Below are 26,997 nucleotides of genomic sequence, written 5' to 3' on the forward strand. Positions count from 1 at the left end.
TCATGTTGTAAGTATCATGTTAGATATTACCAGCTTATTGTTTCCACGGGAAATTTAAGATGGAGATAATTGAAGTGACAGATGCGTTCATCTGTGGCCTTGCAGACACTCTTCTAATAGAAGATGAGAAATAGAACTGAAGACAACATCCTAGGTTACAGAAGAAAAACAAATGTTAAGTTCTCAGAAACGAACAGACAAAATGTGAAGGGTAGGGGTGGGATGGGATGGGGAGGGTGCTGGGAAAGAAGAAGCCCCAGGAACACGCCAGACAGAGTGGTGAGAAATTTACAGAGGTGCTGATGGTTTGGGGTTTCTTGGGGGCATTGATTCTGTTTTATATTGTCTTCACAACCCGCTCGCCCTGCTTGCTTTAAATAATTTATTATAGCAGCAGGCCTTCCTCTGTTAGTTTCCTTTTTTATAACTTTTTCCTTCTCATCTCTGGGTCTAATCAGAGGCATATATAATAGCATGGCTGCTCTAGAGTACTTAGGAAAATCCGTGATCAATATTGCTACATTATAAACCCATGGCTGTTGTGTTCTATTTTGCAATGTTTTCTTCCTTGTTATGTTAACTGCGTATCTGTGTTTTAAACAATATTTTATTCATCTTTGCACAATGAGACTATGGGCTTAGTCTTCTTGGCTGGAAGTATCTTTGGAGTAATCCATCATCAGAACACCATTGATCTAATGATGTATTTATTGCTCACTATTGCAGCACTGGCAAAAAACCCAGTATGATTCTAAAAATTTGATTAAAAAGAAATCAAGCTTTTGCAAGGCGTAGCCATCCAATTATGTTAGCAGCTGCCAAGTGTAGTTTATGCTAAAATATACACACATATTTCAAGTGAGCAAAACGTGATCTTTTCAAAAGCTTTTAAAACTTTTTGCTATGAGACAAGTAGACCAAGAAGATGTCTCCTAATTAGAAAAACTATAAGTGTACTCCCCATCTCAGCCAAAGGTAAGGTCTAGTATTTTTTTTTTTTTTTTTTTTTTTGGATTATATCCCTAGACTCGAAAATGGACAGGTTTATCTTTTTCATCGACATAATAAAAACAGTGGGGATAAGAACGAACTCCTAGCCCTTGAACGATTTTCCAGGTAATCATTACAAATCGGAACAAACTGAAATTAATTAACAAACAGTGACTGAGTACCTATCATGGGTGGCACCTCCTTTCTACTTAACTAACTCCACATTGCAGTTCAAGCATTAGAGCCTTTGGGAAGCTTCTCTGTGTTCCTCTTTGGGCTGGTTGTATGCTGTCAGCAGGACCTTTCCCTCTTGTAGCCGCACTCCCTCCAGGTCAGCAGCCCGTGGAGGGCAGGGCCTCTCACCTTCCAGTTTCTCAAGAAAGGGTGCTTAAGAAATAGTTGCCAGGTATGCTAGAGGGCCACAGAGAATTACAGGTGAACACTTGCAAGCCCTCTGAAGGATGTGCACGCGTATACTCACCGCCAGTGTATTTATTTAATGTTTATTTTTGAGAGACAAAGACAGAGCACGAGCAGGAGAGGGACAGAGAGAGAAGGAAACACAGAATCCAAAGCAGCTCCAGCCTGAGCTGTCAGCACAGAGCCCGACACGGGGCTCGAACTCCCAAGCCGTGAGATCATGACCTGAGCCGAAGTCGGACGCTTAACTGACTGGGCCACCCAGGCACCTCTCACCACCAGCTTAAATGGCAGTGATAATTGAATCCCAGTGCCAGAGTTCCGGCGTTGGCCCCAATCTCAATGCTTCATGTAGCTGCTATCCGTTCCTGCTCTTTCGTCTTTATATCCCCTCCTCTTCATTCCTGGCTTTTCCTCCTCTTGTCACTGCCTCCCTGTTGTGACTTGTTCAGAAATGCCCCCATCTCCACCCTCCTTCCACTAGTCTGGGCCACGGCCCCTGGTACCTTTTGTGTTCTCACACTCCTTGTGTCCTGTCTTGAGGAAGCAGCTAACTCACGGGCCCCACTTGGAGACTTGGGGCAGCCTGACCACGCACATCTTTTCAAGTCTCAGACGGCTTGGTCCCTCTTGCCTTCCAGGGCAGCCAACCAGCTACTTTTGGCCACGGAGGTCTGGGCGCCGTGGAGGAACCAGGTGGTTGCTGGGCCTACAGGCCGCTGCCAACCAAAGCTCAGCATAATGGGCAACCTTGACATTTGTGCAGTGAGGCTTTTTAAAAAATAATAATCCCAGCAGATTTTTATTGCCGAGACTAACTTTTATAAATGTTTTTCATCTCTAAATCTCCTTTCGTTCAAGAACGACCCCCTGCACAACTGTGCTTATGATGTCATCTGATGACTTAGGTACGTGCTTACCTCAGAGTGGGTTGCTGAACTGCTGCACGGACCGCGTGTCCAGGTGGAGTTTATGGGGCAGCAAAAGGAAGCGTAACTGCCTGGGGTCAGGGCCTTAGCATCGCCCTTTTAGGTGAGATCTTCATGCACTTCAAATGACTGCAAGAGATCAAGGACCCTTGTTTTCTGTCCCATCTGGGAGGTTAAGCCTCACTTAACATAGGTGCTTTCTTCTCCTACCTGCCAAGAAAATCCCATTAGAAAACTGGGTGATTACGTCTAAATATTATTCAAGGCAACAGAGAAGATGAGCAATCCTAGATTAGGTCATGGACTCACTGATGTCTTTTGGACCTTTTAAGTCAGGAGCACTTGCCCCTGCATGTCTCAAAGCTTCTTTCATCTAGGTGCTGCAGGCTACCAGGGGTTGAGGGTGTCTATATGGGGGGGGGGGGGCAAACGTCTGTGGAACCCCTTGCTCGTGCCCTTCTCTGCAGCCGGTGGAGGCTCTCCCTGTGGTGCTTTGCTTTGGCATTTTCTCAGACCTGCGTTTCAGCATCCTGTATACCACAACTTCCTCTTAATACTTTGTGACTGTGTTACATAAACTGAGGTTCTCACAGCCAGAAAGTTCTCATCCTTCACCTTCTAGGTCTCCCCGATTTCGACTTTTCTCTTTCCTTTAGTCCCACCCTCCACTCACGTTTTCCTCTCTGGAAAGGGACATTCTCCATCCTTCCTGTTCAGGTACGGACTCTATTTTATAAAGCTCTATGATAATCGTTGTTCCCGCGAACCTTTTCCCTGCAGGAGAAACTGCATTTTTGACCATTTCCAGAGGACTTTCCTAGAGGAGTCCAGTGTGTCTTTCTCATGCTGAGGAGATGATCCCAGTGATGCGACTTCTCTCTGGGATAATACATGCTCTGATGGCCTTACCCAGTGAGAAAGGAATTCATCTCGCAAAACCTCAGTTTTTTGTTTTTTTTTTTTTAATTTTTTTTTCAACGTTTTTTATTTATTTTTGGGACAGAGAGAGACAGAGCATGAACGAGGGAGGGGCAGAGAGAGAGGGAGACACAGAGTCGGAAACAGGCTCCAGGCTCCGAGCCATCAGCCCAGAGCCTGATGCGGGGCTCGAACTCACGGACCGCGAGATCGTGACCTGGCTGAAGTCGGACACTTAACCGACTGCGCCACCCAGGCGCCCCATCAAAACCTCAGTTTTCACCAGCCTTACCCATACTTGCCAGGGACAACCCCCACCCCCCACCCCTTACCTGCTTAATCACCCTTACTGCCTCCTGCTCACTTTTTGTATTGTTAGGAAACAAGATCACAAGCCTCTGCTAGCAATAGACATATTCATTGCAATATAGGGGATGGACCTTTCTACAGAGACCTGAACAGGTAGACACTGAATAGGGAAAAGAAGGACTGGGCTGCCCTGATGTCTTTACAGACAGGACATGTGCGCTGGTGCCTCTTCCGCTGATAAGTCCTTCATCTGTTGTTCTAACCAACCATGGACTGTTTCCTTTTGAGGCTGGGTCACTGCCTTCTAGCTAACACCAACACTGGTCCCTTTTGGCTTTCCCTTTGGAAGGATCGCAGTGTTTGGTTTCCTCTCCTCCACTGATTTTACCTAATTTTTATTTCGGGTGTTTCAGGTTGTTTTACTCTGATCTACCTACTTAAGTCGTGTTGTTTCTAACCTCCGCAGATATTTTTCTACCACTTTCCAGCCCTTGACAACATTGCACAATTAGACACCATCCTTATATTGAACGAAATTCCATTTTCGCCGCAGATCAGTAATGAAGACATTAAGTGGCATCCCGATGGTGACCCCTTCAAGAGCTAAGGCACCATTTGCTATTCTGTTTTAATTACGGTCTCTTAGCAAATTTTCACCAGTTATTATGTTCACCCCATTTGATAAGTAATATCTCTCAAATACTCTACAAAATTATAAAACCTATGTGCCTTATATTTTCTGTTCTCCATTATGGGCTAAATTTATAATTCTGTAATTTTTCTTAAAGAAAAAAATACTTCTTAGACCAGAATGGCTAATTTGGTTTCAAGCCGTACTGCATTTTGCTTATTGTGAACCATTAGACATTTATGTGATCTTTTATTTTACCTCATTCCCAACCCCCACTGGCCGCTCCGCTGCCAATAATCGCAGTCCGACCCTTCCCTCTACAGTCAGTAAGCATCTAGGCTTTTTTTGCAAGATGGATATTTTATTTTATCCGTCCCTGATAGTTTCAACTTCAAACTAACTCCACATGGCCTAAGCAAAAATAGCCAGTGCCCTATTATGATTATATTCCCCCCTTCCTTTCTAGGCGGGTCTGTCTCCTGACAACAAATCATAAACCTGCACCTCTTCTGCAGAGCGTTTCTGCCCCTTAATCCTCTTGTCCCAGGAGAGTGCGAAGCTACTTCGGTTTCCTTAGCATCTGCCCGGTGCGTGGGATCTGTGCTAGATCTTACGTGGTCCCTGTTGAAATTCTTATAATTGGATAAGAGCTCAGAAGTGGAAGCCTTACGAAACAAAAGCCCAATGAGGGGTGTGCTTCACTGAGGCCTTCAGGGAAAAACATGTCAACTAGGCAGGCGAAAGCTGAAAGGCAAAGTTTATAAACGGAAAGCCAGAGATAGACCATTCGGCACCAGCTACTTACTCCCAAGCGCCATCTTCCTGTTGTGACTTCCGGGGTGTTTTCCCCTTGGCCTTTTCCCGGTGACCGTTCCAGTATTGTAAATTACAACGCTGGATCACCCCATATCCAGAACTTTGGAGTGCACTGAGCTAGAGTCAGAAGTCCTCGTTCCATTCCTAGACCTTCGCAGAGACAAAGAAACGAGGGATGCTTCCAAATGGAAATGTCCATGTGAAGGTGATGTGGTCCACTTGCTAGGAAACCTTCCGCACACGGCACAAGACTCCAACTCCAACTGACCTACGCGGGAAGGAAGTGTATTAGCTCGTGTGAGAAGTAGGGCAGGCAGCAGGATTGGTTGATTCAGTGGCACATTTACATCATCAAGGATACAGGTTCCTTGCACCTCCCTGCCACTGTCATCCTTAGGGACCACTTCCCTCTAAGCCTGGGTCTTACCTTCTTGGCAAGATGGCTGCAGTTGTTCAGATGGTACTCGTGGGCGTGACAATATCTAGAGCACAGAAAATGGACCACCCCCTTGTACAATCTCCTTTTGAAGGAGACTAAAATATTACTAAGAAGTGTCTGAGAAGACCTGTCTTCTTATCTCATTGATCAGAACAGGATCACATGCCCCATCTGTACATCCATCACTAGCAGGATATTCTCCATCATTGCTTGAGAGAGGGGGCAGGTGAATGTGAACAAAACTGGGATTCTGTTAGTAAGAAAGAAGTCTGTGTATGGGAGTGAGGGGGCAGTAGATGTTGGCAAGCAACTGTATTTAGTATACATTGTAACTTGGAAAGTAACCATGAAATTCCATTTATGACTACTGTGTGGCTGGTAGGTACCACTGAAATACTATACACATCTGGACACAAAATGGCGAGGCTAGGTTGACAGGGAGAGAAAAGCCACAATGCAGACTAATTAAGGACGAAGAATTGAGCCAAGATCAATAATTATTCTGATTAGAATCACAATAAACCCTAATGATTCAAATGTACTAATTTATGTCTATGTGTCCTCGAGGAGTATATGATCTTTACTGAATAAAAAAAAAGATTAAAACAATTTGCTCATTTCGTAAGAATTCTGTATTTTGGATATATTTTTTTGCAGTATCAGTCTACTTGAATGTAAACATTTTTTACCAACTTTATTTACATATCACAGCATTAATAATAATAATGATTATCGATGATGGTAAGTGGCTATGATTTATCGAGTGCCCTTTTATAAATTAGGAACTTAGCATCCGAGAGGAGCCAGTAACTTGCTTTTAGCTCACATAACCACTGAGTGGTTAAGCTAGGATTTAGACTTCGGTTCATCTGCCCATGTCCTTCCTGGCCCTCCATGGCTTCTCTTTGTGTTAGAAGACTACCATTGCCTGTACGGCCTTAAGTGATCGGGCCCTGCCCATCTCTCTGACCTTATTACTTACTCACTTGCCTTCACTAGTTTTCCAGCCACACTAGCTTCCTTGTTGTTTGTCTCATAAGCTGGTCTCATTCTCACCCCTGACTCTGCATCTGTTTCGTCTGCTTGGATCACACATCCTTAGCTCCTACGGCTCCATTCTTTCCATTCAGGGCTCCCCTTCACAGTGACCTCTCAGGACCATCCCATCTGATCTCCTTAGGGGACCCCCCACCCTCCAATCCTCTGTTTCTGCTCCGTTTTTGTGTCCTCTATGGTATTTGCCATGATCTTACATAATTTACCTGTCTACTTGGTTTTGCCTGTCTGCTCCCCCACCCCCACTTAGAATAGAAGTTCCACGAGGGCAGAGATCCTAGCTGTGTTTATAAAGCGAATGGAAAATCAAGCGACTAAGTTAATAAAGAAAGGAATATTTAGAAGTTTTGACTTCTAATGATCCATAATCTGCCTTTATCTCCCACACTAGGACTAAAGATGGATGACAGTTGTCAATGAGCTGAGTGCATGCACTGTAGCTTTTTTCATATAAAATATGGAAACAACAAAATCTACTTTTCTCTCAGTCTCTCTGTGAGGGTAAAATAAGATATAGATATCAGAATTCTTTGGAGAGAAGGTAGACTTACTACAATAATATTACATAAAGGTTTTAAAAGAGCTTGGTCGAAGAGGGAGATTTGAGTAATACTCTTAACTTCGGTTTTTATTTTGATTATAGTTTTAAGGATGCCACCTCCTTTAGTGTTAGACATAAACCCTTAAAAGATGGAGGTGTACATATAAAGCTCAATTGTAAATTGGAAGACTTATAATTGCATGATAATTTGCAGTGGCAAATTCACTAAAACAAAATTGTTTTCTCTGCTTACACATAAATTTTCACTTGAACTCACGTATCCACTAAAATAATGTATTCCTAGAACTGTGTTCTTAATTATTCTGAGGTAATTATGAAGGTGCAAATTGAAAAATAGCTTTACCTCCCATGTTAATTTGGAAGAGACTGACAGAAGTGAATCAGTGCCTTCCTCTGAAGCTGCGTTTCTCTCTGGCTTTCAGCTCGGGACCCTCTCGACTAAAATATGTGCGTCTGTGTTTTCCTTTCCCTGTCGTTCTGTGGGTTGCTGTGTCATTTGTTGAGTGAGCTGTGAACCATCATTTTCTGAGGCCTCCAGTGTGACTTTACCACTCAACCAAACAAATCATCATCTCACCTTTGACAGGAGCTTCACATCCCCCTCCTACCTGCTCACCTTCCCCAGATCTTTCCTCAGGTGACCTCACCAACCACGGCATCGCTCTCCACTCGGGGAATGAGTCTAAACCCGTGTGGTGCTCTTTCCTGCCTTCTGGGCTTCCCGCTATCACAAAAACCTGCTGGAGCCGTTACTATGAAATACACTTCTCAGCTAAACCCCCCGTATCAGACTTCCAGAAGCAGATCTAAATGTTATGGTGAGAACACATCTATATTTGAGAGTAATCTTTAAGTCTAGTTCTTCCAGATTGTTTTTATGTCTTGCATCAGAGACAAGTCTGTAAAACACAGAATGGGGAGGAAATGGAAAAGGATACTTCGATGTTGTTCGCATGGTACCTTCCTCCTGTGTGTCCTGGAGGGGAGCCGTTTCTTCCTCACTTTATGAGCTAGGTAGATTTGGGTGTGTGATTGGGGAAGAGCCCATCAAGATCCAGGTGACAATGAGATGGGTAATTAAAGGGCTGAGCCAACATATCATTATTGAAATTAGGCAGGTTCATGGTCTACATAAACTCTTGAGAGACGGCTTTTGACAGGGTAGTTTTCATATACAGTAGATTGGCCCTTTTATGGCTCGACAAAGGCTTTGTTTTTTTTTTTTTTTCTCTTTCTTTCTTTCTTTCTAAGCTGTGTGGGTGGGAAACAGCATGAGGTTATAGAAAATGTATAGCACACGGCAGTAGCAATGAGAAGGAATCCATAATGGGTACACACATATTGCTGGAATATTTCCCAAGTACTTGGAGGGGGGCGGCCGTGAAGCTTCTTTGGCAGAGGCAGAGAACATGTGCTTTTCCATGCGTGAACACCCTGTGCTTTGAAAGGTCCTTTATGATTCACAAAAGCAGCTGCTTCTGAGCTGGTGTAGCCACAGAGTTTGGGAGAGTCACCGAGATAGGTATACTGCAGGCTCCTGACATCTGTTTTGGAGGTTTGGTTAACTTTTGGGAATGTGCTTATTCACACGTGACATGGAGCAAGTTCTCTTCAGTAGAGTGCGGGACCCCTCTGTTCACGTCGTTAGGGTTTGCGGATCGAAGTTGACAAGGTTTAAAATTTTGAACAGTCGTTTGCTGTGTTACATGCATACAGACAGACATAGATTTTTATTGAGGGCGGTCTTCTTAATTTTGAAAACTGTGTGTGACGGCTTGACTTTTGCCTGGTAAATCAGCTGTCCTGAGTGGCTCTCAGACATATTTTGTGGCATGGGAAGGCTTTCTTGCTAGGTATTTGTAATCCTACTCTGTGTTGTGTTTTGGTGAGTTTTTAGTTTTGTCTGTTTTTTTACGTAAAAAATCCTGTGGTTGTGTCTTTTGTATACTTCTGTTCCACCTCTGAGTGCTAGTTTCTGTCTCGTCTTTACTTACCACTAATAAGTTATTTTCATTTTGCTAAGGATTTCAAGCCTACATAATACCAGCAGTGTTGTTCCCTATCACTCTCAACAAGAGTCATGTGTGCCCAGTTCTTCAGATGAGATAACGAGGACAAGATTCTTTCACTTTTTGCTAGTTTTCAATTTATTGGATACTGGCCTAATGGAGCGTGTGCACTGTTTGCTTTTTAAAAAAGGGGCGGGGGGAGTGAAAGCTTTGTTTTTAATGTGTCGTAACTGTTGTTTCCAAAAGACAAAGCAAAACACAAAACAAAACAAAACAAAAGATTACCGCAAAATAAGATTCGTGTGGATATGTTCAACTGAAAATCATTTGAAATGTTTCACGGCTACACTTTGTGCTAAATATAAAAATAATTGTGTTTCCCATGTGTGAGCATCAAAAGCCCCAGTTGGGAAATCACATGGTTATAGCAAGTAGGTCACTATTGATGGTAGAACATGAGACAGGAAATGTCACAGCTAAGATTAGAGGCCCAAGCAGTACATCTCGCCATGCTTTGCTGCATTGTTCGTCCTAAGTGGAAGGACTCAACAGGGTATAACTAACTTTAGCCCAATTTGAAAGTATTAGCAAGGATAGCCTTTTAATCTGTCATTCCCATTTGTTTCTAGATAACTCACTTTCCCAGTTGGTCAAAATAATTGAACTGCTTGGGTCTGCACATTGGCAGACCTCTGAATACCAATTAAAATGGCAGCCTTTACATGCTAAAAGTATACATGAGAAGCAATACTCAGCTGTACAGAATCGTAGCCCCAGATCTACCTGGCGTTTGAAATCACTCACTAGGAATAAGCAATTAAAAATGAATTCTCTTAAAAATCTCATTTATCTTCTTATTTGAAGGTAAGGTGGGGATGTGGGGGGGGGGCACTTTTAGGGAATCTAGTTACCGTGCCTTTTCTTCTTTGAGCAATATGAGGAAGATTTATTATTTATTTGTGGGAATTTTCACCACAGAGTATGCCTAATTTTGCATATGTTTGCATATTCTCATGTTTAAAGAAAAGGCTAGGAAGAAAAGCACTGGTCTCCTGTGTCTGCCCCCATGAGAGACAATACCTTACTTGGGGGGAGGGGAGGACAGGCCAAGATGGAGCCTTGGATTCAGAGAGAAGCCATCCCCTCATGCTACATTAGGCAGTTGAACACAAGCCCAGAGAGCCCACAGCTATTTGGAAGTGGAGGTGAAAGCCTGCCGAGATGATTGAATTTGAATCTGTTGCTCAAGTGCCCCGAGTATTCGTTCACTTCTAGCACAGAGTCCTTCACAGAAGCACCTTGGCTTACAAATTCCATGCATTCTGTGTGGAAAGTCTCACTGCTTGAATCTCAGAGGCCTTCCCAAACTCACGCTTTCAAAGGTCGTTAATGCAGATTAAAACACTCTACTTTGAACCTGGATTATTTCCTGCAGTTTGTAACTTTCAAGAGGGGCAGGGAGGTGGTGTGGAGGCTCAGTGGAATAAGTATTTTGACAGTGTTTTTACTCTTTATTCCTTCTCCAGCTTAAATACAGAGCCTAGATTTGTATACCTGATCCAGGGATAGAATGTTGGAAAGGGGGGTTGGAAGCACAGCTCTTAGAGAAATCTCTCTGGAATGAAAATTCTGGAAAAGATTTCCAACTGGCAGTCAGAGATACTGGCTTCTGATGGGAGAAACCACAAGGGATGTGGCACTTGAGACTGGCTGTGACATTGTGTGTGCCTGGTTCACACCCATCATAAAGCAAGCTGCTTGTGAGCTGTGGAGTTAGCTCATTTTCTAGGCCTCTGTCAGAGAATGTCAGTTGATAGTGGGAACATCTTGGAAAATATTTTGGAGTGTGTGAAGTAGATCTTTGCTTTGGAAATCTTTGAAAAATCCCTTTTCTAGTTTCAAAAATGTATGCATAGCTAATAAATATTTACATCTTTAGGTGCCTGGTAGAACTCTTTACCATCTTATGCAATTATTAGTTTCATGTGAGTTTCTGCTAGGAGTTTTCTCTTTGATATCACTATAAATGACCAGATGGCCAGGCGCCCCATTCTCCCTCCACCCCAGTCAGAACCCCTGAGCCTGGTCCTGGTCCTGCCTCTGATAAAGGCAGATATAGAGCAATACACCTTCTGGGAAAGAAATGGAAAACTGGATTATTTCTGTGGACTTGGTCCGGCATCACGGCGGTAGGATTCTATTCATCTTTCAAGCCTGTTTATTTTTCCTAGCTATAGGGAGCAAGTTGTAAAAATTTCTGGTTGGTAACTTTTATTTGTAAGGAGAGTACTCACTCACCAGGTTGCTAGTTGGCTGCTTAAGTTCCTATTGTGGCTGTTTCTTTCATCTGTGTTGTATCCAAGAACTCAAATACAATGTGTCTGATCACAGATGCCAAATAAGAGTAACCAGTAGGTTTCATACTTCAGTGCAGAAGAAGCAATTTCTGGTGGTGGGGGGTGGTGGTGATTGGGAGAGGTAGGTTGTGGAGCTCTGGTTTCCTAAGAAAATAAAGAGAGGGAATCCAGTGTACAAACATGTAACAGGAACCCAGCCTGGATTCACACGGTTAATAACCTGTGTCTCTTTGTATAGGAAATACAATACCAGCACTTATAAACCCGTGGGCAAGGGAGTAGCACAAATAAAAACTTCATTTGTAAGAGCCATCTTGTCATTTTCCAAACACCTTAATGAGAAGGGTGTTATAATTTTAACGGAGATGCAAATAATCTTTTTTTATCTTCAGTTTCTCTGATGATAATGTTGGTGGAATCTCTAAAATACAGAAAACAACCTAGACTGGATTGTTTTTTGTTGTCTTTTTGTTAACAAAACTTTTTTCCAACGAAAGAAATACACCGCCCTGTCCTCAAATACAGACATAACCAATCAAGCTAATTTCCTAAGGGTGAATTATCCTTAGCTTCTGTGAAGGAGCCTCTGGTTTTTGAGCGTTTGACCCCTGAAAGGAATTGGAGGCCTCAGAAAGTCCTTAGGAGCTGTTTGAGGAACAGGAGAGAAGCTAGTTTTGATGGAGGAAATGTGACTGGAGAAAGTTCGGAGATGATCTTTTGGTCCTGTCTTTATTCTAAAAACCTACCTATCTTGTTTTAAGTCCATTCCTTAAGAGATTTTACTCATGGGTCACCAGATCTTGCCTCCGAACAAAGAATGTCTCTTAGATATGTATGTCTGTCCTCCCCGACTCTTGAAAGAGGCTGTGGTCACTGGACTGCGTTTTCTGGCAGGCTGCCTGGCACCTGGCTCTGTCGCTGCTGGATGCAGTCAGTCTTCCCGGACTTCCCCAGCTCCTGCGCCTCGCCAGGCAAACGTAGGAAAGCAGGCTCAGAGACAACAATCCAGGTGATAAAAGACTCTAAATTTAGAAGACTTTTCCCTTCCACATAATACAATTTGTTTCTTCTTCCCACACAAAACAGGGCTGTCCAGAACCACTCTGAAAACACATGACCCTGCCGCATCCCTCCCACTTGCAGCTGTCAAACCTTCCAAGGGAAATTCTTGTGCCCTGAACACTTTTGCTGCGCCACACATCATAATCCCATGGTTTTTTGTTTGTTTTATATATACTAGTGCAAGCAGGTGAGGAGGCAGAGAGAGGGGGACAGAGGGTCTGAAGTGGGCTCTGTAGCTAAAAGACTGATGGCAGCGAGCCCAAAGTGGGGCTTGAAATCACGAACAGTGAGATCATGACCTGAGTTGAAGTCGGATGCTCAACCGACTGAGCCACCCCAGGTGCCCCCATAATCTCATGTTTTAATGTTTGCTGAGGCTGAAAACTGCTAGTCCGTGTGTGCGGAGTGTGAAGGGTAGGCTAATGGGGAGATAGAGACCTGTCAACCTACCCAGTTCTTCTGGATGGATTCAGCCAGACTGTCTCCTAGGTGGCAGCAGGGGAAGAGCTCAGCCAGGTGACCTGTCTTCCTTCCTCACTCACGGGGTTTTTGGGTGGAGGGTTTCTCCGGAGCTGCCAGGAAACAAATTAGGGGGTTATATAGGAGTTCTTTGAGCAAACAAAGAGAGCCAGTGCCCTGCTAGCAGAATATCCATTAATTTTTAATTTTTGAGCTGGAAATGGCACCAGAGATTATCCACATCAGGGTTTCCAAGGTGGAATTTGCAAGATAAACCACTGGGGCTAAGAAAGAAAATACTGGAATTTGTACACATTTTTATACCCCAAAAATAAGAAAAATTAAGTTTTACTAATATATGGATTGACAGTTGCTCCCTCTCCTGTTCTTTTTTTTTAAATTTTTTTTTTTTCAACGTTTATTTATTTTTGGGACAGAGAGAGACAGAGCATGAACGGGGGAGGGGCAGAGAGAGAGGGAGACACAGAATCGGAAACAGGCTCCAGGCTCTGAGCCATCAGCCCAGAGCCTGACGCGGGGCTCGAACCCACGGACCGCGAGATCGTGACCTGGCTGAAGTCGGACGCTTAACCGACTGCGCCACCCAGGCACCCCTCTCCTGTTCTTTAAGTCAGAAGGGTGTATGTTCGGGGTCAGGGGTGGGGGCGATGGTTGCTCACTTGTCCACAGCATGTTGCATTGTATCTGTACATGTTGGGTGAAATTAATTGGCTTAATGTTAGTTTCAACTAAAGTAGCCCTCAACAGCAACAACAACAATAACAAAAACACAAAAAACCAAAAACCAAACAGCAACAACAATCAAGGCAAGCAGCTTAAAAAGATTCCAGTAAAAGGGCACCTGGGTGGCTCAGTCAGTTAAGCATCCAACTTCAGCTCAGGTCATGATTTCACATTCTATGAGTTCAAGCCCTTCATCGGGCTCTGTGCTGACAGCTCAGAGCCTGGAGCTGGCTTCAGATTCTGTGTCTCCCTCTCTCTCTGCCCCTCTGCCTCTCCCTCTGTCTCTCTCTCTCTCTCTCTCTCTCTCAAAAATAAATAAACATTAAAAATTTAACAAAGAAAGAATCTTGTAAAAAAAAAAAAAACAAAGTATAAATTTAAAGGTATCACTAACTGTGCAAGCAAGAATAAGTGAACAGTTTGAAATGGAATTGACAACTTTGTTCTAGGACACACTTTGTTCTAGGTTCTTGGTTTATTAGCCAAGCTGGGAGTTAAAAACTGTAACACAATCAGTACTGATCAAACGTTAGCCCCCAATTCCAAAACTATCAAGATGATGGAATGAAACACAGACTGACATGTACTGTCATTAAGAATGAATATATTGGAAGGAAGTGTATACTTTGCCTTGAAAAATGATAATATGAAAGTGCCACAGAAAAATAAGAATACCCCTGCGCTTGTGAAACCAATGTTTAAATTCACCTACTGATCTTTATAAAATTTCACTAAATGATGTTCTGAAGCCTGTTTTGAAGTTTTTACTTGTATGCAGAAGTAAAAAAGCTACATATGTTTAAAAACTGTCTTTCTGGGGCGGCTGGGTGGCTCCGTCAGTTGAGCGTCCGACTTTGGCTCAGGTCATGATCTCAGTTTGTGGGTTCGAACCCCCATCAGGCTCTGTGCCGACCTCTTGCTCAGAGCCTGGAGGCTGCTTCAGATTCTATGTCTCCTTCTCTCTCTGCCCACCTCCCCTCCCTCCACTCATGCTTTGTCTGTTTCTCAAAAATAAACAAATGTAAAAAAATAAAAATTAAAAAAACCAAAAACTGTTTTTCCTCCCAGTACAAACCCAGATAAGATACTATGTTGAAAACTATCTAAAATGAGTTTCTCTGTCACAAAGTGCTGTGAAAGTATTATTGAAGGTGTTACTGTATCTTGAAGAAGCAAATACATATTGGAACAGGTTACGGAGGGCAGAAGACTTGTTTTACGTTTGTAAGATGTTAGATCTAGCCTATTGTATTTGCTCATTTCTGTTTCACCAATGAAATACGCTAAGTGCCCCCTTTTGGTGAGCCATCACTAGATGAAATTCATTCACAATCTTTATGAAAATGTTTTGTTAGAAAAACCAAGTAGTGTTCCCTCTTGAGAAGCAGCTGTTTCTTAGAGAAGGATTCCAGGGTGAGGTTATAAGAGATAAATTCATTCACTGCATCATTCATAAGCAAGCTAGGGCAGCCAAGATGTTGAAGCCAGAGGTATACAAAATGCTGTGGGATACTTCATAATTAATTTTATAAAAAACAAATGTGTAATATACAGTGTAGTCAAAGCAATACCATATTTTGTATTAAGTTGAGAAGGGACCATGAAAATCTTCTGTACCACACAGAGTTTTGCTGGTTATCTTATCAAAAAATAATTGAGTTGTCAAACTTACAGATAAGTTACATTCATTTTTCTTCTTATAGAAAGTAAAGGGTTCCCTATTTTGTTAACCATCTCTGTGATAATGAGCCACTCTAGTATGCTACCTATGGGTCATTGTTTAAAAATACAGAGCATAACTAATTTGTCCTTTCAAGATAAAGATGTCATTTTAAGAATAAGAAGATAACTGAATTTTAACGAAACTTATTATAGAGAGAACATTGTGAGAAACAATGTTTGGAAATGTTCACACTGTGATTTTTCTTTTTTTTTTTTTGCTTAGAACTATGACAGCCATTAAAACCCAGCTATGTAAAATAAACCGAACATGGAACTAGACCTTCAGATTAACGTATCACAAATAATTAATCCAGCTTTTCAAACATAAGGCATATTCATTCACACTATTCTTGATAAAATGATTATTTTCTAAGATAAAGTATCTGTACTCTTAGATATATAAAGAAATAAATATTGTTTATTTACCTTATACTTTTTGTGATTTTGATGCTAGTTTGATAATGCACCTAATATAGTATATCGCACATATCTAGTAAGTAAGCATGGCATGCATGCTCCAAAGTATTGGGATTCACGAATTCAGTAATTTTTGAGACTCTAGCTCTCAGCTAAAGATTCTGAAACTTTTGGTGGCAGGGAATAGCCACAGAATCTTTGAGACAATAAAAGATAGGTGTCCTCTTTCAGAAAAATGATACACAGATGCCAAATAAAATTGTGCCCAGAATCAGGGCGATCCCACGGCCCCACTGAATAGCTGTTGTCGCGGACTCTGATAAACCCCCTGGATGAGGACAAGAATGCCCTAAGGAGTTATGTGACTTACGCAGGGTCGCACAATGCCATAATCTCATCTTTCAATCAAGACCTGCTGAGCATATGTCATTGCATACAGGCTTCTGTCTGGCAGCTGAGGATGCAAACAGGACGATGGAACTCTATCTGGGTCGCCAAGGAATCCACAGTTTCAGCAGGGACTCCAGGGTGCAACCAATAATCACAATTCCCTTTGTGTGTGGGAGAAACTTGTTTACTTGACCAGCATTAAATGCGTGTGCCCAACTGTGTGAGGGCCTTTTGCTAAATAAACTTCATAGAAAACGCAGAGATGGGTAAGGCGACACTTGTAGATAATCAAGTGTCAATTACCGGCTTCAGCTCCCAGTGCTTTTTCTAATGCCCCTTTTATATTCTGAACGTCCTGATGCTCCTGATTGCAGTTTGCCACTCTGTTTCCTTCATGCACTAAATGATGATGTACAAGTGAAGGGAGGTGAGGCCGTGGGTGGGTCACACTCCTTCTTATTTCTAAGCAACCAAAGCTCACTCTTTGGGTTTACGTGCACCAGCATGCACTCCCCTGCCTGTGGAATAGAGCACTGAACTCTTAGATAAATTGGCAAATGGAAGAAAACAGGCAGTAATAAAGGAGGTATGGAATTTTATAAGCTTCATGATCTCTTTCCCCAAAGGCCTGAATCTATGTAATGAGGTAGTAGAACAAATTCCTGCCGAGTCTGAATTTATTCCTGTAAGGAAAAAAGAAAAAAGAAAAAAAAAAGGAACGATAGGAATAAAGTAAATGCAAAATTGTTTTTTCTGCTCAGGTCATTAGTTGGTGATATTCTTGAAGGCGATGTACAGTTTTTCCTACAAATATTGGGCTCTTTGTGGGGACTAAAAATAAACAGAGCAGCACAGGGAAATAGGCAAGCACTATTGATCTGCGTCAGGGCCGTTTCCACTTTAATGTTTGCAAAAGGCACAGCCCAGTTGTGCAAACCTATTTATAGGGAACAGCTTCCTCATTGCTATATATAGATGATAAAAACAAGGTGGACTGTCAGGTAATTTGGGTTTATTGTTAGGAAATAGGACTGGGGGGCGGGGAGGGATCTCCTCCAGAACTAGTGAGGAGGGCTTATCCCTCATGTTCCTGTGCCTGGAAGGAAAGACCCGTGGAATCCAGTGTCTGTGCCCACACTGCCCGTGGACACACCTGTGGCCTGAGTGCCGCCTCCAACTGGTGTTTGTTTACCTCTCAGCTGCCCCAGCCTCCCTCCCCTTTCCCCGGTGCGGGAAGCAGAAGCTGAAACAAACAGGGCGCCTCCAAGACCCCCCTGCCCTTCTGTCCCTGTAGAGAGCTCTGACTCCCCACTGGTATTGAGGGTGCTTGTGCCCACCTGTGCGTGAGCGTGTGGGTCTGGTGCACGTATGCACACCTGGAATGTTTTCGTGGCATCCTGACATTTGGTTCTCCCTTTTTTTTTTTTTCTAATTTGTTTTCCCTCCACTCATTTCCTACCAGAGTTGTTTACTCCTCGAAACCCTCCCCCCCAAACACTTATTTTTCTAGTTCCCTTCCCACCGCATTCACCAGGTCTCCACCCCTGGGCTCTTCTCTTCTCTTTTCTTTTCTTACACCTGTCAGTTCAATTCAACAAGCGTTAGTGAGTGCTGAGCGCCTGCGAAGTTCTGGGACTAAAGAGACAAACAAGACAGGATCTCTGTCCTCAAGTCCTCTGTCCAGGGGGACTTGCGGTCTGCTCTCTGCCCTCTGCTCTCCACTCCAGTTATCGATCGCTCCCTCCAGGCAGAGGTTCCCACCAGGATTCTCCACTGTAGTAACGGCTAAGCTTTGGTTCAGAAAACAATAATTCCCCCCCCCAATGTCTGAGTTATGAAAGGAATGGGGGCTTGCAGCAAGGGGCGCATATACCCTGAAATGTGATCAGGGCTTGAATTCTGTGTGTTAAAAATATTAAAGGGATGCTAATGGCCTCTAACACCTTCTAGAGGCTCCGACGTGATGCTGTTTCACCTGCAGGCATAGTTGTCCAGGCTCTGGGAAATGGCCTGTTGACAGTTTCCACTCCGATGTGGTATTCTTAGTGCCAGTGCCATTGCGGCACTGGGATGCTGAAATAACTAACCGTTTTTAAGTCGGCGCAGAAAACAAACGGACCAACCCTGATGGAACATAGTAACAGTGTGCTCCAGCCTGGGTGGGGCTGGAGAAGTTGCTTTCCATCATCTCTGTGTCCGTTTCATCCCTTTAGATCTTTTACACCGTAAGTTTCTCTGTCCATCCAAATACAACATGAGTTTATTCTCAACGAATGAGACGCCAAGAACAGTGACAGGCAGTACATGTTTCAATCACAAAACGGTGTGCCAGTTGCATACAGGCCAGACTTAAAAGCAAGAGGTGGAGAAGGAACTGGCCAACTAAGAAACATTTTAAATAGAACCCTCATCTCTATGCCTTGGTCTTCTGATGATCACCAGACAAACGGTATTGGGGCTGAGATAATGGGAGATCTTTACCCTTCAAGGCCTCGCTGTGTGGAGGGAATTCTCAACTGGTTTCATCATTCGCAATAGGGTTAATGTCTTTCTGGTGGCTGGGAAACCTCACTGGCTTCCCAGCTTCATTCTTTACATCCTTTTGTGCTTTGTCATGCTTCACCGAGTCTACTCTGTTCATCCCTGGTCTTCCTCTGTTTCCCATTCCATGCCCTCTGGAATGTGTCACTATGCGTCTTTTCCATTCCGCCATGTCTCTAAGTGGCATGCATCCAAATGATTACAGCTGTCTTTCTTGAGGCTTATGTAAAGTAATTCATTCTTGCCTTTTCAAAGAGGAGTGATGGTGTGAGGTCAGTGACACTGCCATATCCAGATTATTCCTCATCCTGCTTCGTGTTCTAACACCGCCCACTGTTCTAGAGCAAATAAAAGTGGCCAGGACCAAATCCACCACAACTTTCCCTGATCATTCACCGTGGCATGGAGAACAGATTGGACGTGGGCACAAGTGGAAGCAGAGGAACCAATTAAGAGGCTACCTGAATAATTCAGGTGAGATCTGATGATGGCTTGGGGAAGATGAAAACAGTGGTGATGGAGACGGTGTATAATTTCAAGGTGGAAGGACAAACGGGACTTGATAATGATCTCACTATGTGTGATAAGGAACGGATGGAAGCATGATGCCTCCTAGGTTTGGGGGATAGGGAAGTTAATGAGGGGGGTCTGCCAGAGGGGAGGGGAACAGCCCCAGCACAAATGAAGTTGGGGAAATGATGTGAAGGATCTCTTTCAACTAGTGAAAATTTGACTTAAGATCATGAATAGTAGGGGTGCCGGGGCGGCTCAGTTAATTCAGCCACCGACTTCGGCTCAGGTCATGATCTCACAACTGGTGGGTTCGAGCCCCACGTTGGGCTCTGTGCCGCCAGCTCAGAGCCTGGAGCCTGCTTCGAATTCTCTGTCTCCCTCTCTCTCTGCCCCTCCCCTGCGCGTGCTGTGTATCTCTCTGCCTCTGAAAAATAAATAAAAATGTTAAAACGTCATGAATCTTAAAATACACGGAATAGCTCTTTGAAAACTATGAAGTTTGGGGTGACTGTAAGGCATTGGTATTATTTGCTTTGCTCCATAACATGGCCTTGATGGGCTGGTCTGACTTCCACCCAGCGTGGTGCATTAGTAATGCCTCAGTTCTGTGAGGGGGAGGGCAGTGCCTTATCCACTATACCCTTAGTGCTGACGGTCTTGCAATGAAAGGTGTTTGGTATGTTTATTGAACAGGTTAGATCGCGTATTTGATTTAGAGAAGAGTTGGCCCTCTGGAAACAAACAGCAAGTTTTGAAAATACATCCGTCTTTGAGGGGCAGTGCTGCCCCCCTCAAATGCCAGAGTACCAGGGACTAAATCGGCTGGGACACATTACCACCAGGTGACTGTGTGTGCAGAAAGTGCAGTGGCAGTGAGGTCCGTTTATGGCTGGGAGTAGAACAGGGAGGGCCCAATCTGAAAGTCGGTCAGAAAGTAGTCTGGAGAACAAGGATTGAAGCTTGGAGGCCCAGGATGCAGGTCAAGTCATTTAGGTTTTTGCCCTGTAGGGTGGTTCCTTGTCCCCAAGGTGCAGGCTACTCAGGAGGTTGTGCTGGGCTGGCTCTCATGGGCTCATTGGAAGTTGGTTGGGGCTTAAATGCCATAAAAATGGGCACCATATAAGAAGAAAAAAAAAAAAAAAAGTCCTTTTCTCAACCATCTACATTAGCTAAAAACTTCTTATACCAACTGGCAATATTTTATGTGTTTGCCCCGACTGAGGCCTATAGCTCACAGACCTGCCAGTATTACACGATCAATATAAAAATTCCAGTTGTTTTGCTGACTTAGGTATTCACTGAGGGATTATCTGGGAGACAGACCTGAAAAGCAATTATGTGGAAAGTTCAATATGCTAGTTCTCCTTCAGCGGGGTTGCTGAGAGGGTACTTTCTGGAAACTTCTCCGGTTTTTTGGCAGGTGCACCTTCCTCCTGATGTCTTGTGCCTGTGGCACCACATTTCCAGGTCTTAGTGTCGTACTTCAGTCTGTCACCGTGGGGCCTCCTGAAGTCACATCCACAAATATTTTGGAGCTTGTTCTCTTGACCACAAATCGTAATCGTCTTTCAGTTTGTTTTGGCCTGGCCTGGGATCGGCAGGGAAGAAGTGGTGCAGGCGAAGGAGTGAGATTCTTGTTGAAAAGACCACTTTTCTCAGGTTGATATCCATGGAGATATCTGTTCGTTTCCTCCTGGCATGGATTTTATAGCGTCCGTGAAGCTCCCTCCTCTCCACCCGATTCTTGGCCTTCCCCCACCTCACCTCCCCACCCCCACCTCTTCTCCCCAGGGTGTGAAAGTACATTTGCGGCCGTCCCACCTGAGTCCCACCTGATGGCTGCCCTGTGTGTGTGTGTGTGTGTGTGTGTGTGGCCTCAGCCATGGAATGCTGAGTGTTTGCACAGGGGTTGCTGAGAGTCAAGTCAAGAAACAAGCCTGTTGGTACGAAGCCAAAAGCCCATTTAGGGTAGCTGCTTCAGTTTCACCCCTGATCCAAGCTGGAGCGGGTTCTCCAAGTGGAGGAAAGCGGAGGAGTGGCATGAAAAGGGAGCAGGAACTTTGGGCTTTACTCTTCAGCTGCTGGAGCAGAATTCTGGTTCACCACAGGTCAGCATCTTCTGTTTTCTGATCAGCAGCCCAGCCCGATTGGTTCGCGGTTATTCGGCTCACTGGGGCCACTTGGAAGATGCTTCTTTTGCATTTCCATGATCCCCCTTCCACCACCACCCCCCCTTTCCTTGCCCATCAAGTTTTGCAGTTTACTCTGTGACCCACATAAAGTAAAAGAAAACCCCCACGACCTAGGAATTCCCGTGTTGTGAGATATGTTATTTCCTGCCATTGAAAGGATTATTTTACACTGCCAGCAAGGAGGGCTTTCAGGAATACGCTAACACTCTATTTCCTCCCCCTTAGTATTTCCTCAGTTGTCCTTAGAGTGCCAGTAACCTCCACTGGGTTTCTGTACTAAAAGTGCTTCAGTGTCTCCTGGCTAATGATAAATAATCAGCCGACTATTGATTTTGATCATCTTCTAAAATAACTGGCCGTGTTTCCTTGCCACATCGATGCTATGGCACACATGGCCCATTCCTCAGGAATGGTAGCAGTCAAGCCTAGGTTGACCACATGTACTCAATCGACACAGAGACGCCCGGCTGGCTCAGCCGGAAAAACATGTGACTCTTGATCACAGGGTTGAGTTCAAGCCCCACCTTGGGGGTAAAGATTACTAAAAATAATAAATAAACTTAATTGAACATGGAAATTGTTGCTGACCTAACAATGTCTCGAGAGAGAGAGAGAGAAGATACAGAAAAAGGATTCTCTTACTAAAAAAATACAGTGTCCAGTCATTTTGGGTAAACTGGCATTTAGGAAGATAAATCGGTTACTCGACTGTTTCTGTTAGAAACAGGATCTGAAGCTACAGGCAAGACTGGCCTGAGTTCCCTGGTCCTTTCACTTTGGGGTATCAGGTGGTGAGAAATAGCAAGCCTATTGACCACGAAGGATATTCTCTTCTTCCTCCCATCCCCGCCCTTGCTAAAGGAGGACAGTGTTTCCCTGATGATGAGCCTTTGGATGATTACTGGTGTCTTATCGGTAATGATAATGCGGCAGCGAAGGTTCTCATGCATTCATTATTAGTGTTTTCACTAACACTGCTCCCTGAGGTGATTAAAGATCCTGGATCCAGACCCCACTGGAGGGGAGCAAGTACTCTAACCCCGTTTAAAGCCACCACCTCTGTGCCCTCCTGTCCCTTTCCCTGTTGTCATTGTTTCCCAAACTTGACTCTTCATAACCCAGTGATCGACCACGAGTGACCTGGGTCCCTGCTGAAATGACTCTATATGAACAAGGCAGGTGACGTAACCATGTGATGCTCTAGTGCGTGAGGGAATAGGGGAGCACCAGACTCTCAGAGAACAGAGAGGCCTGAGGCCTAAAGATCATGAAATCCTCCCCCCACCTCCCCACACCTTCCCCCCTCCCCAAATGTAATACCCATGACTTTCAGGCTCCAGGATGCCAGCTGAAAAGTGATTTAAGCAAATCTGCACCCATAAGGCCCTTTATGCAAAGTAGTTCCTTGGCCTGGAATGTCTGCAGTCCCACATCTCATCCTCCACAGCTGGGCTTGAATTCCGCCTTCCCAGACAGATCCAGTCCCCCTCCCCCTTGCTGCTTAGCGCCGTAGTTATGCTTCTGCTCACCACACATCACACCCCGCCTTCCACTGGACGTACTTGGGTAGCTGTAGTAGGCTGCTGAAAGGCTGCATCTTCGAGTTTCTCATTCCATCTGCCCTTAGCATTTATTTCCATATAGTGGATTCTCAGTAAACCTTTCTGTTGGGAAAAAGGGGAGAAAGCAAGCCTAGTTTCAAATCATAACCATTCAAAATGGAGACACTCTATTATACTATAGTCGTGGCATCCGGTGGAAAAGTAAGCAAAAACCTTTGCATGCCCAGGACGTGAGTATTTCTCTGCCAAAAATAATTCTGAGCCAAGTCATCTACAAGCATATCACAGAATTAGGGAAGTCCCTTTTTTCTCTTTGTTATGTCCAGCTGGACTGTTAACGATTAATGTGGTGCCTTCATTCATTTGTTTTTTTACTTACCTCTTCATTTATAGAAAACACAAGCACAGGGCAGGCTTGAATTCTCTGTCTGAAATAATTGCTTGACTCCGGGGATCATGTAACCTGTGGCATCCAAGCAGTTAGAACTCTAGGAGAAGCAAAGTAGGAACCATGCACCACCCTGGAAAATAAATAGCACCTTAATGTCAGAATATGAGAAGCTGTCTCACGAAGAACAGGCTTCAGAACATCCTAAATGAGTAACCTCATGCACAGTAGCATGCTGGCACAGTGGCCGTATTGATTTATGTATTAGTGCTTTATTTAAACTCTGTGCCCAAAGGTAACTGAGTAGTACACGGCTTCTGAGTCCCACCGGACCTGTCCTGGGAGAAGGCCTCCAGATCTTGATGTAGGCAGGAAGTTAATCTGTTGTTTTGACGTCTGCCTTTGTTAATCATTGAGCCTTTGACACTGAGGTTTTAGTTTCAGGTTGGGTTCATTGAGGTGTAACTTGGACTAAATTCACCCTTTTTTTAGTGTATAGGACCATGTATTTTAACAAACGCATACGGGTGTATGATGACCATCGTGATCAAGATACAAGATAGCGTCAGCACTCCCCAAATTTCTTTTATGCCCTCTTGAAGTCAACCTTCCCTTGCACACCTAGCCCCTAGCCCCTGGCCACTACTGACCTGTTTTCTGACCCTGTAATTTTGCCTTTTCCAGGATGTTCTATAAAGGAAATCATATGCCATGCAGGCTTCTGAGCCTGGTTTCTTTCATACAGCATAATGAGATCCCTCCATGTTGCTCTGTGCATCGGTAGCTAGTTCCTTTTTATTGCTCAGTAGGATTCCCTTCATCGTATAAATGTACTACTGTTTATCTCTTCACCAGTGGAAGGGCATCTGGGTTCTTTCCACAGTGGGGTCATTATGAATAAACATTCCTATCCCATTTTTTGTGTGGGAATATGTGTTGTCATCTACCTTAAATAAATACCTAAGCATGAGATTGCTGAGTTGAATGACAGGTGTATGTTTAATTCTTATAAGAAACTGCTGAATCATTTTTCAAAGTGGATTTTCTGTTTTTGCGTTGCTGTAATATTCACCGAGGGAGGTCCACCTTTGAGGTTACATCCACACCGTTTTAGATCCTTTCGAGAGGATTATATATTCCAGGGAGATTGAAGATCCCTCGAGGTGTTGTTTTGCTTGTCCTGCCTCAGCTGTGGGTACGTTGAGAGGAAAAGAGAAATAGAATAGGGATGTGGACCCCAACTCAATGGGTTAAGCTTTTTCTTTATAAACAGAACTTTTTTTTGTCTCCTAACTAAAAATGATTAAAGTGAGTGTTTGGCTGCTTGGCAAGACTCTGCCCTGATATTCAGAGGAGATTAGAGTAGCTTTGCAGATAAGCTCAGAAAATCTAGCTGGCCACAGAGTCATTTCCCAGCCCTCAGGCAGTCGCTGGGTGTCCTGGTGCTGATGTCATCGACAAGGTTGAGTCCTGGGAATCTGAAGATGGCACATCTTTTAAAAGGTGATATTTCCAAGCCTTGGACAAACTCTCAACTGCCTAACAGCTGATTTCTTTTACCTCCTCACCCGAAAGCTTTCAGATCCTGACCAGTGGAGACACTTTGCAGGCGAGGCTTCTTATCACCTAGTTTATGTTTGGTTGAAATCAGGGATTATGGAGTTGGCCTCCACACCTGGCCTCAGCCCTAAAGCAGGGGAAATATGTCTGAGTGCTTTCTGGCCTTGGCTATGGTCAGCACCTTTATGCTCAACAGGAAAATCAGTTCAAAGGCTATTTGCGTTGGAGGCCTGGTCCTCCTGTGGCCTATTGTGGGTCACGGTAGCTGGCTTTAGAATCGGCGGGGGCATCCCAAACAGGAAGGAAAAAAAAAAATCAGTGACTTGTGGAATGTCTGATGCCCTCTGGTAACCTTCAGAGTTCTGTGGTAACCATACAGGCACCGTGACCCGCAAATCCAGCCAGTAACCCTCCAGGAACGGGTTACTCACTGTGTTTGAGTAGGAATTCATGGAGTGATCCTGACCAAGGAAAACATTCAGCCAAGGGCACTCGACTCCGTGGGGCTTTTGTACTTTACCCTCAACTCCACTCTAACAAAACAGAAAGAGAGGCGGGGGGGGGGGGGGGGAGAGTAAATGGAAAATGATCATTTTCTGTCTGATTTTGCTTCATGGAAGCAAATGGAAATGTCCATTCAGTACCCACCTATCAGCCACAGAGTTGCAAGCACCTGTTCTTACTTCCCCGAGCATGTGTCCTCCTCAGAGGTACTGGGAAAGGCTCTACAGCATTGTCAGACATGTCTTGTGTTCCATCGGGCTGATTTGACGTTCTTCTTATAGACACCAGTTTGGACAGAATGGGGAAGATCAATAAATAGGATACCTGTGGTATGGAGAGGAAGAGGTGTGTTTTGTTTCCAGCTACAGATGGGCCTGCGGGTGCACTTTTTAGAGCCAAGTTACCAGAATGTGAGAGCAGAGAAGATGGGCTGGGTGGGGGTGGGGGCGGGGAGACAGTCACAGGTTTTGATTGTACCATATTCCCTGGGGCATCCAGCCCTTTTGTGACTGTTGGGCATTAACTAAACCCACGGGATGGCTTTCCCTCTTACTGTCCAGTAAATTGTTTCCCCCAGAGCTGCCAGCACTTGCAGCCAGATGACTTGTTCACCTTGGTATATTGCACACGGCCTGAAGAAGGCCCAATTGGCAGGCCCCGTCTGTGGATTCCGAGAGGCAGCAAGTGCAGGGAGAGATGTGGGGGCACTCTTGCTTGCTAGGCATATGGCGAGTTCACAATGCTAGACGTTTTAGCAGGCCATGGAGTACATTTGCCAAGGGAAAGAATACAGCGATAATGAAACTAGGGACAAGAAAATGCTGTAATAGAAGACGCCATCATGCTGCTAAATTTCATTCTTATTCCTAGGGCAAGTTGATATTACTGCAGGAGACGCTAAGGATCAGAGCATGATAGAAGAGGAAGCTGTTCACAAGTATCAGTGATGTGCTGTACGGATCGTGATTCGCGTATTCATATCGGTGCTAGCAGTAAGAGGTTTCTTCCCTTTACGTAGTTCACAACGCATTGTTTGCTGGTCCATAGTAGCACTGAATACTGCACAGATCTCACCCCTCAGCGGAGGGAAGGGGTCAAGATGAGCCAAGGGAAGGGGTCGAGTTGGGTCTGTGTCCCAACCCATTGAAACGTTTGCTCCATTTTTACACTTAAATTTACAGGGATCTGGCATTTGTATGCTGGCAAGATCCATAGCATCTGGGGGAGGGGAAGGGGTTGCTAAATTGCCATTAAAACTTCCTTTGCTTTCTGACAAAGAAGTCAATTCAGAAACTTCCAAATGGTCTTGCTACTTGAGCCTCTACATCTGCATTTGAAATTGTTCCCCTCTAGTCCTAGTATCATAGGCTTTTTTCTTCATCAGTGAAGTGTGTACAATCTCCTTCATGTCTAAGTAAACCAACTTTTCTGTTTTCTCCTTTTAAGTTTTTGTGAAAATGATACAGGTGTCAGTTAAAGAAATAAAGTAGCACGGAGAAATGATTAT

The 26,997-nt window shown here is 44.1% G+C and overlaps 1 protein-coding gene and 1 long non-coding RNA gene across 2 annotated transcripts in view; one reads left to right on the forward strand and one right to left on the reverse strand.

The window, feature by feature from the left end:
- Positions 1 to 26,309, reverse strand: LOC147584495 (uncharacterized). Its single transcript, XR_015250451.1, has 9 exons — positions 26,103 to 26,309; positions 25,635 to 25,814; positions 25,418 to 25,519; positions 23,418 to 23,559; positions 23,006 to 23,140; positions 12,949 to 13,070; positions 11,378 to 11,580; positions 5,003 to 5,281; positions 1 to 2,468 (listed from the first exon to the last, which is right to left on the reverse strand). It is a non-coding gene; the product is annotated as an uncharacterized LOC147584495 (long non-coding RNA).
- MARCHF3 (membrane associated ring-CH-type finger 3) overlaps positions 1 to 26,997 on the forward strand; it is a 149,770-nt gene that overhangs the window by 5,343 nt on the left and 117,430 nt on the right. The gene's annotated exons all lie outside the window — the stretch shown is intronic.

This window comes from Puma concolor, chromosome A1, assembly GCF_028749965.1.
Source record: "Puma concolor isolate L17-30 chromosome A1, mPumCon1.1.hap2, whole genome shotgun sequence".
NCBI classification, from domain to species: domain Eukaryota; kingdom Metazoa; phylum Chordata; class Mammalia; order Carnivora; family Felidae; genus Puma; species Puma concolor.